This window comes from Triticum aestivum, chromosome 2B (genome assembly GCF_018294505.1).
Source record: "Triticum aestivum cultivar Chinese Spring chromosome 2B, IWGSC CS RefSeq v2.1, whole genome shotgun sequence".
Taxonomy (NCBI): Eukaryota; Viridiplantae; Streptophyta; class Magnoliopsida; order Poales; family Poaceae; genus Triticum; species Triticum aestivum.
In genome coordinates this window covers 286,581,520-286,596,199 of record NC_057798.1, presented here as the reverse complement: position 1 = coordinate 286,596,199, position 14,680 = coordinate 286,581,520, and positions in this window count along the sequence as shown.

Here is a 14,680-nt window from a genome sequence, read left to right as displayed (position 1 = left end):
GTGCATAAGTAGTTTCAGGATCACTTCTTGATCACTTCTAGCTTCTTGACCGTTCCGTTGCTTCTCTTCTCGCTCTTATTTGTGTATGTTAGCCACCATATTTGCTTAGTGCTTGATGCAACTCCACCTCATTACCACTTCCTACCCATGAGCTTAAATAGTCTTGACCTCGCGGGTTTTGAGATTGCTGAGTCCTCGTGACTCACCAGATACTATCACAATAGTTGTAGGTGCCGATGATACCAGTGCAGGTGATGCAACCGAGCTCAAATGGGATCTCAACGAAGATCTTGGTTGTTGCTATGTTTTGTTTCATGTTGATCAGTAGTCGAGCCCAGTTGGGACGATTGGGGATCTAGCATTTGGGGCTATCTTCTTTTCTTTTGGATTCGTCTGTAGTCGGACTATGTGTGTACTCTGAATGATGTATGATTTATTTAAGTACTTGTGTGAAGTGGTGATTGTAAGCCAACTCTTTATCCCTTTCTCATTCATTACATGGGATTGTGTGAAGATGACCCTTCTTGCGACAAAACCACAATGCGGTTATGCCTCTAAGTCGTGCTTCAACACATGGGACATATAGCCGCATCGTGGGTGTTACAAGTTGGTAATCAGAGCCATCCCCGACTTATAAGCCCCCTGCTTGATCGAATCGCTGACGTTGTTGAGTCTAGAATAAAATGTTTTGAGTCTTAGGATTATATATATATCGGAGAGTAGGATTCTTTTTACTCCTCAGTACCTTCGTCGCTCTGGTGAGGTCTCCTGACGTAGATGTTTTGTCTTTCCTCTCCTCATATTTCACTAAACTTTTTTTAGGATCACACGGGTATCTTGGGATCGTTCCGATATTGTTGTGATGAGAACATTGTTCTTGGTGCCTCCTGACATTTAGGGGTTGTGGTAGTGTCCCGGGGAGTTGAGCTCCGAGGTGTTGTCTTCACAATTTTATCGTTGCAGTTCTAGAATACCTGAGTTTTCCCGACATCGAAAATCTCTTTTATGTAGCTAGTGGTAAGATAACCTCAACGCCACCCAGTACTAGGGCGGGAGTTCGGGAGTATTGCCATAGCTCGTATAACGGATGCTTTTCGAAGGTTGAGGTACACGATTTCCGAAGGTTTCTTGGTTATGTGTCGACGGATGGATACAGCTTGGATGTAGGTATTGTTAGTTTGGGTGAGATATATATTGCTTCCCCTGTATCCCCAACACCAGATTGCATAACCAGAAAGTTTTGGGAGTTTTATAGGTGGGAATTCAAGTAGCTCTAGTTTTTTTTCTTTCCAACAAATGCATGATATGAGATTGGGGTTCGACGTCTAGTGGTCCGCCTATCCACGGTCGTTTTTACAGTGGTATCGTTGTGTCTTAAAGAGCCCTTGGCTATGCTGGTTCGCAGATGCTTCGTATGTCATGTGCACTGGCTTGTACATGATGGTGTTGTACGATCGAGCCCGTGTGGGCCCCACCAAGAAAACTTCGGACGAAATCTCTATCATATGTTTGTTCTGGCTTATCCTACATGCCAAATCCTTTGTTTTGTTTTATTTGTGGTATTCGAGTTGCTTCAATGTCAAGTGTTGATTCCATACCTTTCCTAAGCGGCGTTCTCATATTCCTATGTGAATACTAATCCTTCTTGTTTATCGAGTTTGTCATCCCAATTCTATTTCCAACCGGTGCGCTTCTCTTCGAGATGATCCCATCATTCTCCCCATCCGCAAGATCATTTCTAAGTTTTCTCAACGGTGTTTCTTCCATCCGTCCCAAGTTGCCTTTGTTTCCCACCCTCCCACCCTTTTTTTCTTCAAGGACCTAGATTTCTTAATCATCTATCCTTTTATTGATGGGAAGTCTCTCCATTCTTTTCCGTTAATGTTCTTATCTGGTGATTCTTAGGAAGATACTAACGGAGCTTCAAGTCTATTATTCTTTGTCTCTTTTCTTCTCTGGTGGATTAATTTCAAGCTTAGGTGTTGATTATATCTCTTCCTTTTGTATCACTTATCTTCCCATGTGAATTTCTATCCAAGGCTCTCTTATTTATTCACCTTGCCCAGTTCATATCCGGAGTGTTGAAGATATCTCGGAAGATTCGTGTTTCCATTCTCTATCCGTTCAAGTTATTTTGAGGTTGTTATCTCATTCAAGCCATTTAATCCAACTGGTGCAATCCCCCCTTTCAATCAATCGTTCAACGGTGTATCTTTTTAGTGGGCCCTAATCCGCAGGTCTTTGCCTAGGATCTTACCTAACACTCCTAATTTTCCCGGTGCCATTCCCAAATTCTTTTCGAAGTTTGACGCAAGAATGAATTTCATCAGTCAGATGTTTTTCCAAGATCGATTTCAAATTATTTTTCATTGTTGGTTCAACCTTTAATCTTTTCATTCTCCCGGAGTGTCTAAACAATTCATGGTGGTGTTTCTCGTCGTCATTCTCGAATTTTGAAGACCGAAGAAGAGTTCCTCTTAAATCCTTACCCGTTCTTCCAGAGATTCATGGTTCTAGCTTCATGTCATCCTCATAATTGTTTTGACTGTGACAATTCTTTTCTTACAATCCAGAGCATTTCATGAGTTGTTTCCATTTCTTTCCTCCGAAGGCCATCATGTCATAATTCTTCATTCTCAGCGTGTAGATATTGTTCTCCAAATCTTACCGGTGCATTGTTCAAATACCCTCTAATCAGTTCATGATCTTTTCGTTCTCATGTATCTAAATCCCCTCAAGTATCTTCATTCGTTTTCCAATTCTTCCCGGTGAATTGTGCCTTTGCTACTTTCATTTTCAATTTTTACGGTGGTTCGTTCAAGATTTCACTTCCTTTGTTATCATATCAATTCATTCGTTGTTTCCAAATCCTACCGGTAGTTCCATCAATACCTTCTCAAGTTTATGCTATATCTCTCTTAATACTTTCTACGAGAATAAGTAGTATGCCAAATCCGTTGCTTGTCATCAATTTAAATTGGTGAAGGATACACATAACATAATTCTTATTATTGTTTCATACAAGTGATCTAGTTTCTTCTTTCCAGAGTTGTTCATCATGTCACATTTCCCGGTTCGAGATGTTTCATCTTTTCTTTTCCGGAGTTCCAAGTTTTCCGCTTTATCTCGTCGTGAAGCTCCATCTAAATCATCGCAAGGCTTCACCTTGTGTTTTCAACTTCCCTTTCTTTCTATCATCCTTTTATTACCGGAGTTCTCCATGGAGGCTCTACATGGCGGTTCATCAAGAATTCCTTTCATTCTTCAATTGTCCTTCAAGATTTCTCTCTAAGTTATGACCCACAAAGCTACACTCTAAAATAAACATGGTGCTCAACACATATTTTGTTTTGAGGAGTTCAAGTATTCTTCATCTTGCATTCCGAAGTGCAATTCTTCCTACCTTATCTTTTAAGGTGGTGTTATGTCACTCTTGACAATTTCCTTCACGTTTCATGATTCATATGTTGTCAAGAATGAGGTATTTTTAAATCCATCAATCTCTTTGTTGGAGTTATCTTGGGATAAATTTCACCTAAAGCCTTCCATTGGGAATGTTGCTATTTGTGGTGCGTATCTATGATCCAAGTTATCTCTCTATCATCTTGGTGGAAGACGTTTTTCATCTCGTTGGTGTTATCAATTATATTATTTGTTTTCATAGTGGCAAAATTTCGCCTAAATTTTGAGAAGTTCTCCATAAGCCCACTACAAGCTTATTCATTTCGTTGTTGGTTTTTCCAACTACCCTGTTGTAACCTTCTTGGAAGGGTGCTTTCCAAGCTCATTTGTGGCAGAAGTTGGCATTTTCTTCTCCATTCTTTTATTCCAATGATCTATCTTCTATTATTTCTTCCGGAGGCATTGTGATGTTGCTCTCTTCACTCATCATCTTGAATTGAGGATCATGTTCTTTTCATGCTTATCCATTTAACCGGAGTGTTGTCCGAATTTGTTCTTCCTTGTTCCTTGTTTACCTCGTTTCAATCAGAGTGGTTCCAATTTCTTCTTGTCCATTGTAACCCTTTTCTTATGTCTTTCAACTTCCAAGGTTCACATGGTGTTCCTTGTTTCTATTTTCTATCGCAGTACTCTCAATTGTGTTCAACTCCGTTGTGTTCTTTCTTTCAACTTTTCAACCTCTCAAGGTTCTTTGGTTTTTCTCATTTGTCGAAGAAGCAACCTAGTTTACCTCTTCTCTTCCTCTTCCGTTTCTCTCCGGTGCCATCCTAGATCTTGGGACGAGATCCGCTTATAGTGGTGGAGTGTTGTAACACCCCGGATGGAACTTTCCATAATTGTAACTCCAACTCTTGCCATTTTAGGCTATGTGATATATTATTTTCTCCGTGGTTGGGTTTTTGTCTTTTGTTTTGCATTTTGTTCATGTCATGCATCTCATCTCATGGCATCATGCACATTGCATCTGCATGTTTTCATAAAGCTTGCATCCGTTCGTAGTTACCGCGTTCCCCCTTGCCTTCTTGACCGATCCGAGTCCAACCCGGTTTTCGATTCCCTATGGTCTGACCGTTTGACCCTCTCTACACTTTACTCAAACCTCTTGCGTGTGTCCGAAAACTTCCCCGAACCCGACCCAGGCTGTTATTACCGATGGATCCGGATCATCCCCTAACGTCCCTAAAATATCTCCCGTCCTTTGTTTGCACTTCCTAACCTATTTTCCCGGAGCTGTTCGATCGTGATCGGATGACCCAAAAACTCCACTCTTTCCTATATATAAACCTCATTGTCCATTTTTAGACCAAACCCTAAACCCTAGGAAATTTGTCCCCCCTAGCCGCCGCCACCTACAGCCTTCCTCCTCCTCGGATCAGCCGCCGCCACCCACTCACCTAATCCCCCTCGGGATCCGTCCCTCCGCAACCATCGCTCGCCACCTTTAGCCTGCCAAATCCCCTCGTAGTCAGCCTCCTCCCCTCGATCCACCCGGCCAACCGGAGGAGCTCCTCCTCTCCCGCTCCCCCGCAGTCAGCTCCTGTCCCGAGCGCCTCCTCCTCACCTCGTCTCCCTCACGCCGCCCGGCCACCGGAGCCCCCTCCACCCACAAGCACCACCAGCAGATGAGTGCCCCGAGAGCCCTGCTCCCTTTCCCTTCTGCTTCTGTTTCTCTCTCTCTCACGCTGCTCTCTCTCTCTCTCTCTCTCTCTCTTTGATTTCTTTGCAGCGCCTCCAAGGACAACCTCCTCGGTTGACTTCGTGCGCCGCCCCGTTTGACCTCCAGCTTCAGTCCCTCGTCGCCCACGCCCTCGCCTTGCTCCACCCTCGCCGTCGTCCTGCAGACGAGCAGCACCAACAGGTCACCGCCCCCGCTCCTCCTCCTTCCTGTGTTTTCTCCTTTCCCTGCTGCTCCTCTCTGAATTTTCCTCGCCATGGCAACCTCTCTACAGGTCACCGACGCGCCCGAATTGCCATGTCAGCCTCTAACCTTTTCACCCTTCCTAGCAAACCGTTGTTTGGCTATGTTACTGCTTTTGCTCAGCCCCTCTTATAGCATTGTTAGTTGCAGGTGAAGTTGAAGAGTGCTCCATGTTGGAACATGGTTATGTTGGGATATCACAATATCTCTTATGTTAATTAATGCATCTATATAGTTGGTAAAGGGTGGAAGGCTCGGCCTTATGCCTGGTGTTTTCTTCCACTCTTCTCGCCTTAGTTTCCGTCATACCGGTGTTATGTTCCTTGATTTTGCGTTCCTCACGCGGTCGGGTTTATGGGAACCCCTTGACAGTTCATCTTGAATAAAACTCCTCCAGCAAGACCCAACATTGGTTTTCCATTTGCCTAACAACCTATAACCCTCCCTTGGGGTCTGCAGCCCCGAGGGTCATCTTTATTCTAACCCCCCAGGCCAGTGCTTCTCTAAGTGTTGGTCCGAACTAGAGCCACTTGCAGCACCACCTCGGGGAAACTTGAGGGTTGGTTTTAGCTATACGTAGTGTTCATCTGGTGTGCCCTGAGAACGAGATATGTGCAGCTCCTATCGGGATTTGTCGGCACATTCGGGCGGACTTGCTGGTCTTGTTTTACCACTGTCGAAATGTCTTGTAACCGGGATTCCGAGACTGATCGGGTCTTCCCGGGAGAAGGAATATCCTTCGCTGATCGTGAGAGCTTGTGATGGGCTAAGTTGGGACACCCCTGCAGGGTATAAATTTCGAAAGCCGTGCCCACGGTTATGTGGCAGATGGGAATTTGTTAATATCCGGTTGTAGAGAACTTGACACTTGACTTAATTAAAACACATCAACAGTGTGTGTAGCCGTGATGGTCTCTTTTCGGCGGAGTCCGGGAAGTGAACACGGTCTTTGTGTTATGATTGTGCGTAAGTAGTTTCAGGATCACTTCTTGATCACTTCTAGCTTCTTGACCGTTCCGTTGCTTCTCTTCTCGCTCTTATTTGCATATGTTAGCCACCATATTTGCTTAGTGCTTGCTGCAACTCCACCTCATTACCACTTCCTACCCATAAGCTTAAATAGTCATGATCTCGCGGGTTTTGAGATTGCTGAGTCCTCGTGACTCACCAGATACTATCACAACAGTTGAAGGTGCCGATGATACCAGTGCAAGTGATGCAACTGAGCTCAGATGGGAGCTCAACGAAGATCTTGGTCGTTGCTATGTTTTGTTTCATGTTGATCAGTACTAGAGCCCAGTTGGGACGATCGGGGATCTAGCATTTGGGGTTATCTTCTTTTCTTTTGGATTCATCCGTAGTCAGACTATGTGTGTACTCTGAATGATGTATGATTTTTTTAAGTACTTGTGTGAAGTGGCGATTGTAAGCCAACTCTTTATCCCTTTCTCATTCATTACATGGGATTGTGTGAAGATGACCCTTCTTGCGACAAAACCACAATGTGGTTATGCCTCTAAGTCATGCTTTGACACGTGGGAGATATAGCCGCATTGTGGGTGTTACAAGTGGTTTATTTTCTTATACTAACGGAGCTCATGAGATTTTCTGTTGAAGTTTTGTGTTGTGAAGTTTTCAAGTTTTTGGGTAAAGATTTGATGGATTTTGGAATAAGGAGTGGCAAGAGGCTAAGATTGGGGATGCCCAAGGCACCCCAAGGCAAAATTCAAGAACAACCAAAATCCTAAGCTTGGGGATGCCCCGGAAGGCATCCCCTCTTTCGTCTTCGTCTATCGATAAGTTTACTTGAGGCCATATTTTTATTCACCACATGATATGTGTTTTGCTTGGAGCGTCTTGTATGATTTGAGTCTTTGATTTTTAGTTTACCACAATCATCCTTGCTGTACACACCTTTGGGGAGAGACATGCATGAATCATAATTTATTAGAATACTCTATGTGCTTCACTTATATCTTTTGAGCTAGACAATATTGCTCTAGTGCTTCACTTATATCTTTTTAGAGCACGGCGGTGGTTTTATTTTATATAAATTGTTGATCTCTCATGATTCACTTATATTATTTTGAGAGTCTTTTTAGAACATCATGGTAATTTGCTTTGGTTATAAAATTAGTCTAATATGATGGGCATCCAAGATGTGTATAATAAAAACTTTCATATAAAGTGCATTGAATACTATGAGAAGTTTGATTATTTATGATTGTTTTCAGATATGAAGATGGTGATATTAGAGTCATGATAGTTGAGTAGTTTGTGAATTTGAGAGATACTTATGTTAAAATTTGTGATTCCCGTAGCGTGCACGTATGGTGAACCGTTATGTGATGAGGTTGGAGCATGATTTATTTATTAATTGTCTTCCTTATGAGTGGCGGTCGGGGACGAGCGATGGTCTTTTCCTACCAATATATCCCCCTAGGAGCATGTGCCTAGTACTTCGTTTCGTTAATTAATAAATTTTTGCAATAAGTATGTGAGTTCTTTATGACTAATGTTCAATCCACGGAATATACACACTCTCACCCTTCCACCATTGCTAGCCTCTCTAGTACGGCACAACTTTCGCCGGTACAATACACCCACCATATACCTTCCTCAAAACAGCCACCATACATACCTATTATGACATTTCCATAGCCATTCCGAGATATATTGCCATGCAACTTTCCACTGTTCCATTTATTATGATACGCTCCATCATTGTCATATTGCCTTGCATGATCATGTAGTTGACATCGTATTTGTGGCAAAGCCACCGTTCATAATTTTTTATACATGTCACTCTTGAATCATTGCACATCCCGGTACACTGCCGAGGCATTCACATAGAGTCATATTTTGTTCTAAGTATTGAGTTGTAAGTAAATAGAAGTGTGATGATCTTCATTATTAGAGCATTGTCCCAGTGAAGAAAGGATGATGGAGACTATGATTCCCCCACAAGTCGGGATGAGATTCCAGACTAAAAAAAAGAGGCAATAAAAAAGGAGAAAAGGCCCAAATAAAAAAAATGAGAGAAAAAGAGAGAGGGGGCAATGCTACTATCCTTTTACCACACTTGTGCTTCAAAGTAGCACAATGATCTTCATGATAGAGAGTCTCCTATGTTGTCACTTCCATATACTAGTGGGAATTTTTTGATTATAGAACTTAGCTTGTATATTCCAATGATGGGCTTCCTCAAAATGCCCTAGGTCTTCGTGAGCAAGCAAGTTGGATGCACACCCACTTAGTTTCTTTTGTTGAGCTTTCATACACTTGTAGATCTAGTGCATCCGTTGCATGGCAATCCCTACTCACTCACATTGATATCTATTGATGGGCATCTCCATAGCCCGTTGATACGCCTAGTTGATGTAAGACTATCTTCTCCTTTTTGTCTTCTCCACAACCACCACTCTATTCCACTTATAGTGCTATGTCCATGGCTCATGTTCATGTATTGCGTGAAGATTGAAAAAGTTTGAGAACATCAAAAGTATGAAACAATTGCTTGGCTTGTCATCGGGGTTGTGCATGATTAAATACTTTGTGTGATGAAGATAGAGCATAACCAGACTATATGATTTTGTAGGGATAGCTTTCTTTGGCCATGTTATTTTGAGAAGACATGACTGCTTTGTTAGTATGCTTGAAGTATTATTATTTTTATGTCAATATTAAACTTTTGTCTTGAATCTTTCGGATCTGAACATTCATGCCACAATAAAGAAAATTACATTGATAAATATGCTACGTAGCATTCCACATCAAAAATTTTGTTTTTATCATTTACCTACTCGAGGACGAGCAGGAGTTAAGCTTGGGGATCCTTGATACGTCTCCAACGTATCTATAATTTTTGATTATTCCATGCTATTATATTATCTGTTTTGGATGTTTACTGGGCTTTAGTATGCTCTTTTATATTATTTTTGGGACTAACCTATTAACCGGAGGCCTAGTGCCAGTTTCTGTTTTTTTGCCTATTTTAGAGTTTTGCAAAAAAGGAATACCAAACGGAGTCCAAATGGAATGAAACCTTCGTGATGATCTTTCTTGGACCAAAAGCAAACCAGAAGATTTGGAGTTGAAGTCTGAAACGCCACGAGGCGTCCACAAGGCAGGAGGGTGCGCCCAGGGGGGTAGGCCCGCCCCCACCCTCATGGGCCCCTTGTAGCTCCACCGACGTACTTCTTTCACCTATATATACTCTTATACCCTAGAAACATCAGGGAGAGCCACAAAACCACTTTCCACTGCCACAACCTTCTATACCCGTGAGATCCCATCTTGGGGCCTTTTACGGCGATCTGCCGGAGGGGGAATTGTAGCGACCAGACCTCAAACGGTCAAGTCTCTATGCATCAGTCTCATCCCTCGATCGGTAATGCTGACACACACAGTACTCAAGGAATTATAACAGAGTTTCAATCACACACTTATTACATTGAGTCCTCATAAAGAGTATGATTACATAAACAAATCATGGCTGAAGGCCATCTAAACTAGATAACTGCGGAAGCTTTGAACGTAAATGAGTCCATCAACTCCAACGGCAGAGCTGAGTGCGGGAGGGGCGGCGGCTGCGTGTGTCCGAGCCGGACACGGCGACAGCGGCGGCGAACCTCGGGACTCTCGTCTCGAGTCGGCGAGGGAGGCGGCGCGGCGCTGGGCTTTGGCCCGCTCGGCTGGGCCGTTGGCCCAGTCGGGCGACGGAGATTTTTTTTTTATAAATTTCGCCCAAAGAGAAAAATCCTAATAAAATATAAAAAAATTCTAAAAATGCTAAAAACAATTTTCACCGTCTAAATAAAATATTTAAAACAAAGTGAACACTTTTCAGGCCTAAAAATGCAATTTTCAAAAATGCATATTTTTCTAATTCAAATAAAATAGCAAATAAAATACCAGAAAAATCATGATTTGATTTTAAAATTCTTTCTCCAATATTTCTCTTAATTTGAAGAAGTCATATTATCTTCTCTCATTTATTTTTAATATTGAAAATAATTGGAGAGAAAAATAATAAAACCAAATTGATCTTTTCTTCAAATTTGAATTAAATTCAAATATGATTTTTGTGAAACCTCCAAGTCTCTCCTTGGGTCCTTGAGTTGCTTAAGACTTCTAGGATCTCAACCAAATGCAAGAATAAGATATGATGTGCATATGATGATCTATGTATAACATGTTACAAACCTACCCCCCTTAAGATGAATCTCGCCCTTGAGATTCGGGTTGGTCAGCAAAAAGGTTTGGGTGGTCTCTATGGAGATCTTCTTCTTGCTCCCAGGTGGCTTCCTCCTCGGAATGGTGGCTCCACTAAACTTTGAAAAACTTGACAACCTTGCTGCGAGTAACTCGACCGGAAAACTCGAGAATCTTGACTGGCTTCTCTTCATAGGTCAAATCACTGTCTAACTGAATTTCTTCCAGTGGCACGATATCACTTAGAGGAATATCGGCCATCTCTGTGTGGCACTTCTTCAACTGGGAAACGTGAAACACATCATGAACTCCTGACAATCCTTCCGGCAATTCCAGCTTGTATGCAACTTCTCCCATATGTTCCAAAACTTTGTATGGTCCCACAAAACGTGGTGCTAGCTTTCCCTTAACTCCAAAACGCTTAACTCCTCGAAGCGGGGACACACAAAGATATACTCTGTCTCCGACTTCGTAAACTATCTCTTTGCATTTAGAATCCGCATAACTCTTCTGCCTGGACTGGGCTACCTTGAGTCTGTCGCGAATCAACGTAACCTTCTCTTCAGAGTCTTTGAATAAATATGGTCCGAACAACTATCGATCTCCAACTTCATCCCACGATAACGGTGTCCTGCACCTCCTTCCGTACAAAGCTTCGAAAGGGGCCATCTTAAAACTGGCTTGATAACTGTTGTTATAAGAAAACTCTGCATACAACAAATTGTCGTCCCAACTAGATCCGTAATCTAGCGCACAAGCTCTCAACATGTCCTCCAGAATCTGATTGACTCTCTCGCTCTGTCCATCTATCTGTGGATGAAAGGCTGTACTAAACTCTAGCCTGGTACCCAATCATGCAACTGATTTCGAAACTTTGAAGTAAAATGGGTTCCTCTATCTGATACAATGGTCCTCGGAACTCCGTGCAGACATACGATCCTGGTCATGTATATCTTTGCCAACTTAGCACTCGTATAGGTGGTCTTCACCGGGATGAAATGAGCTACTTTCGTCAAATGACCGACTACAACCCAGATAGAGTCATAGCCTGAACGAGTCCTGGGCAATCCTGCGATAAAATCCATGCCAAGTTCATCCCACTTCCATTCGGGTATCGGCAATGGCTGTAGCAATCCAGCTGGCTTCTGATGCTCTGCCTTAACTCTTTGACATACATCACATACTGCTACATACTCGGCAATATCCTTCTTCATTCCTGTCCACCAGAAACTTTCCTTCAAATACAGATACATCTTAGTGTTTCTTGGGTGAATCGAATATGGCGAATCATGGGCCTCCTGCAGAATCAACTTCCTGATCTCGGGGTCATTAGGCACATAAACGCGATCCTCAAACCATAACGTGTCGTGCTCATCCTCACGAAATCCTTTAGCCTTTCCTTTGCTCATCCTTTCCTTTATCTCGGCAATCTCCTTGTCTGTCTTCTGGGCTTCTTTGATTTTACCCATCAAAGTGGACTGAATTTCCAATGCTGCTACATAACCTCTCGGAACTATCTCCAAACATAGCTCGCGAAGATCATCTGCTAACTCCTTAGGTAATTCTCCGGTCATGAGCATGTTAACATAACTCTTGCGGCTCAACGCATCTGCTACTACATTGGCCTTTCCGGGATGATAGTGCAATTTCATACCATAATGCTTGATGAGCTCCAACCATCTCCTTTGCTTGAGGTTCAATTCCTTCTGCATGAAGATGTATTTCAAACTCTTATGATCTGAGTATACCTCACAGTGGTTTCCGATGAGAAAATGTCTCCTTGTCTTCAGCGCATGCACTACTGCTGCTAACTCCAAATCATGCGTAGCATAATTCAACTCATGAGGTTTAGCTGTCGTGAGGCATATGAAACAACTCTTCCTTCCTGCATACGAACTACTCCAAGTCCTTGGTGTGAAGCGTCGCAATACACCTGATAATCATTGCGTTGGTCTGGGAGAATCAGCACTGGGGCTGTAACCAAATGTTTCTTCAACTCCTAAAAACTGGATTCACACTCCTCAGTCCATTTAAACTTGGTGTCCTTCTTCAATAACTCCGTCATGGGCTTTGTAATCCTGGAGAAATTCTCAATGAACCTCCGACAATATCCTGCGAGTCCAAGAAAACTCCTGATCTCTCCAACTGATGTGGGTGCCACCCATTGAGTCACAGAAGCAACCTTGGTAGGGTCTACTGCTATTCCTTCTCCGGATATAACATGTCTGAGAAATCCAACTTCCTTTAACCAAAATTCACATTTGCTGAACTTGGCATACAACTGATGTTCTCTAAGCTTCTCAAGAACCAAACGCGAATGCTCCTTATGCTCCTCTTCGTTCTTTGAGTAGACCAATATATCATCTATGAACACCACGACGTACTTATCCAAAAACTCCATAAACACTTTGTTCATCATGTTCATGAAATAGGCAGGCGCGTTAGTCAGACCAAATGACATAAAAGTATACTCATATAGCCCGTACCTTGTAGTAAAAGCTGTCTTAGGTATATCCAGCTCTCGAATCTTCAACTGGTGATAACCTGATCGAAGATCAATCTTAGAGAAAACTTTAGCTCCTTGCAACTGGTCAAACAAATCATTGATCATCGGCATAGGTTATTTGTTCTTGATCGTCACCTCATTCAACGCACGATAATTAACAACCATCCTTAAAGATCCATCGTTCTTTTCCACTAGGAGCACTGGGGCTCCCCAAGGTGATGAACTTGGTCTAATGTAACCTTTATCCAGTAACTCCTTAATCTGCTTCTTAATTTCCTCCAAATCCTGTGCGGGCATCCGATACGGTCTCTTTGATATTGGCCCGGTGCTAGCAATAGCTCAATAAAAAACTCAATGTCTCGATCTGGTGGCATGCCTGGTAACTCCACTGGAAATACGTCGGGGAAATCCTTCACCACTGGTACTTCCTCCTGTACAACTCCTGATAAGGAATTTACTTGAGTCCTTTTCGGCAGATGCCGAGATACATACTTGATCCTCCTTCCTTCTGGGGTGGTGAGAAATATCGACTTACTAGCACAATCAATGTTTCCTCCATACTTCGATAACCAATCCATGCCTAATATTATATCCAAACCTTGTGACTCCAAAATTATTAGGTCAGAGGGAAACACATGGCTACCAATGCTTAAGGGTAACCGATCACACCATCGGCTGGCCATATACTCTGCTCCTGGCGAGCTTACTAACATGGGTGACCTAAGGGTTTGGGTTGACAGGTTATACTTGTCCACAAATCCCCTTGATAAGTATGAATGCGACGCACCGGTATCAAAAAGAACAAGTGCGGTAAATGCATTAATCAAAAACTTACCGACAACTGCGTCGGGTTGATCCTCAATCTCCTCCGCGTTGACGTGGTTCTCCTGACCTTTGGTGAAGGGGTTGGGCTTCTTGGCAGAACCTCCATTGCCATTTCCATTCTTCGCTTCAGGACATTCAGTGGCATAATGTCCAGTCTTCTGGCACTTGAAACAGGTAATGTGGCTCAGATCCCTCTTGGATGGTGTTCAAGAGTTGGAACGGTTCTGGCTGCTGCTTCCTCCATTCCCATTGCCATTCATGGGGCCACTATGGTTGTGTGAACTTGCTCCGTTGTGCGTGTGTCCTCCATGGTTATGGCCTCCATGGTTGTGGGTATGTCCTCCCGAGTACGGGGAATAGCGGGGCTTCTGCTGAGCTCCTGAAGTGTACCTCCCCTGTCCATACTTCCTCTTACAATTATCAATCTATTGCTGCTTGCCTTCAATCATAAGGGCCCTGTCTACCAACTCCTGGTAGTTGTTGAATGTTGCCACCATCAACTTCATGCTCAACTTATCATTCAGTCCTTCCAGAAACTTCTCCTGCTTAGCGGCATCTGTAGCTACTCATCAGGGGCATAACGTGCTCACTTGCTAAACTCATCCACATACTGTCCCACTGTACGCCCTCCTTGGCGCAAGTTGCGAAACTCATGCTTATTCATGCTCATAGCTCCTGCTGAGACATGGGCAGTGCGGAAAGCCTGCTGAAACTGATCCCATGTAACAGTGTCAATGGGGTAAGTGGCTGTGAAA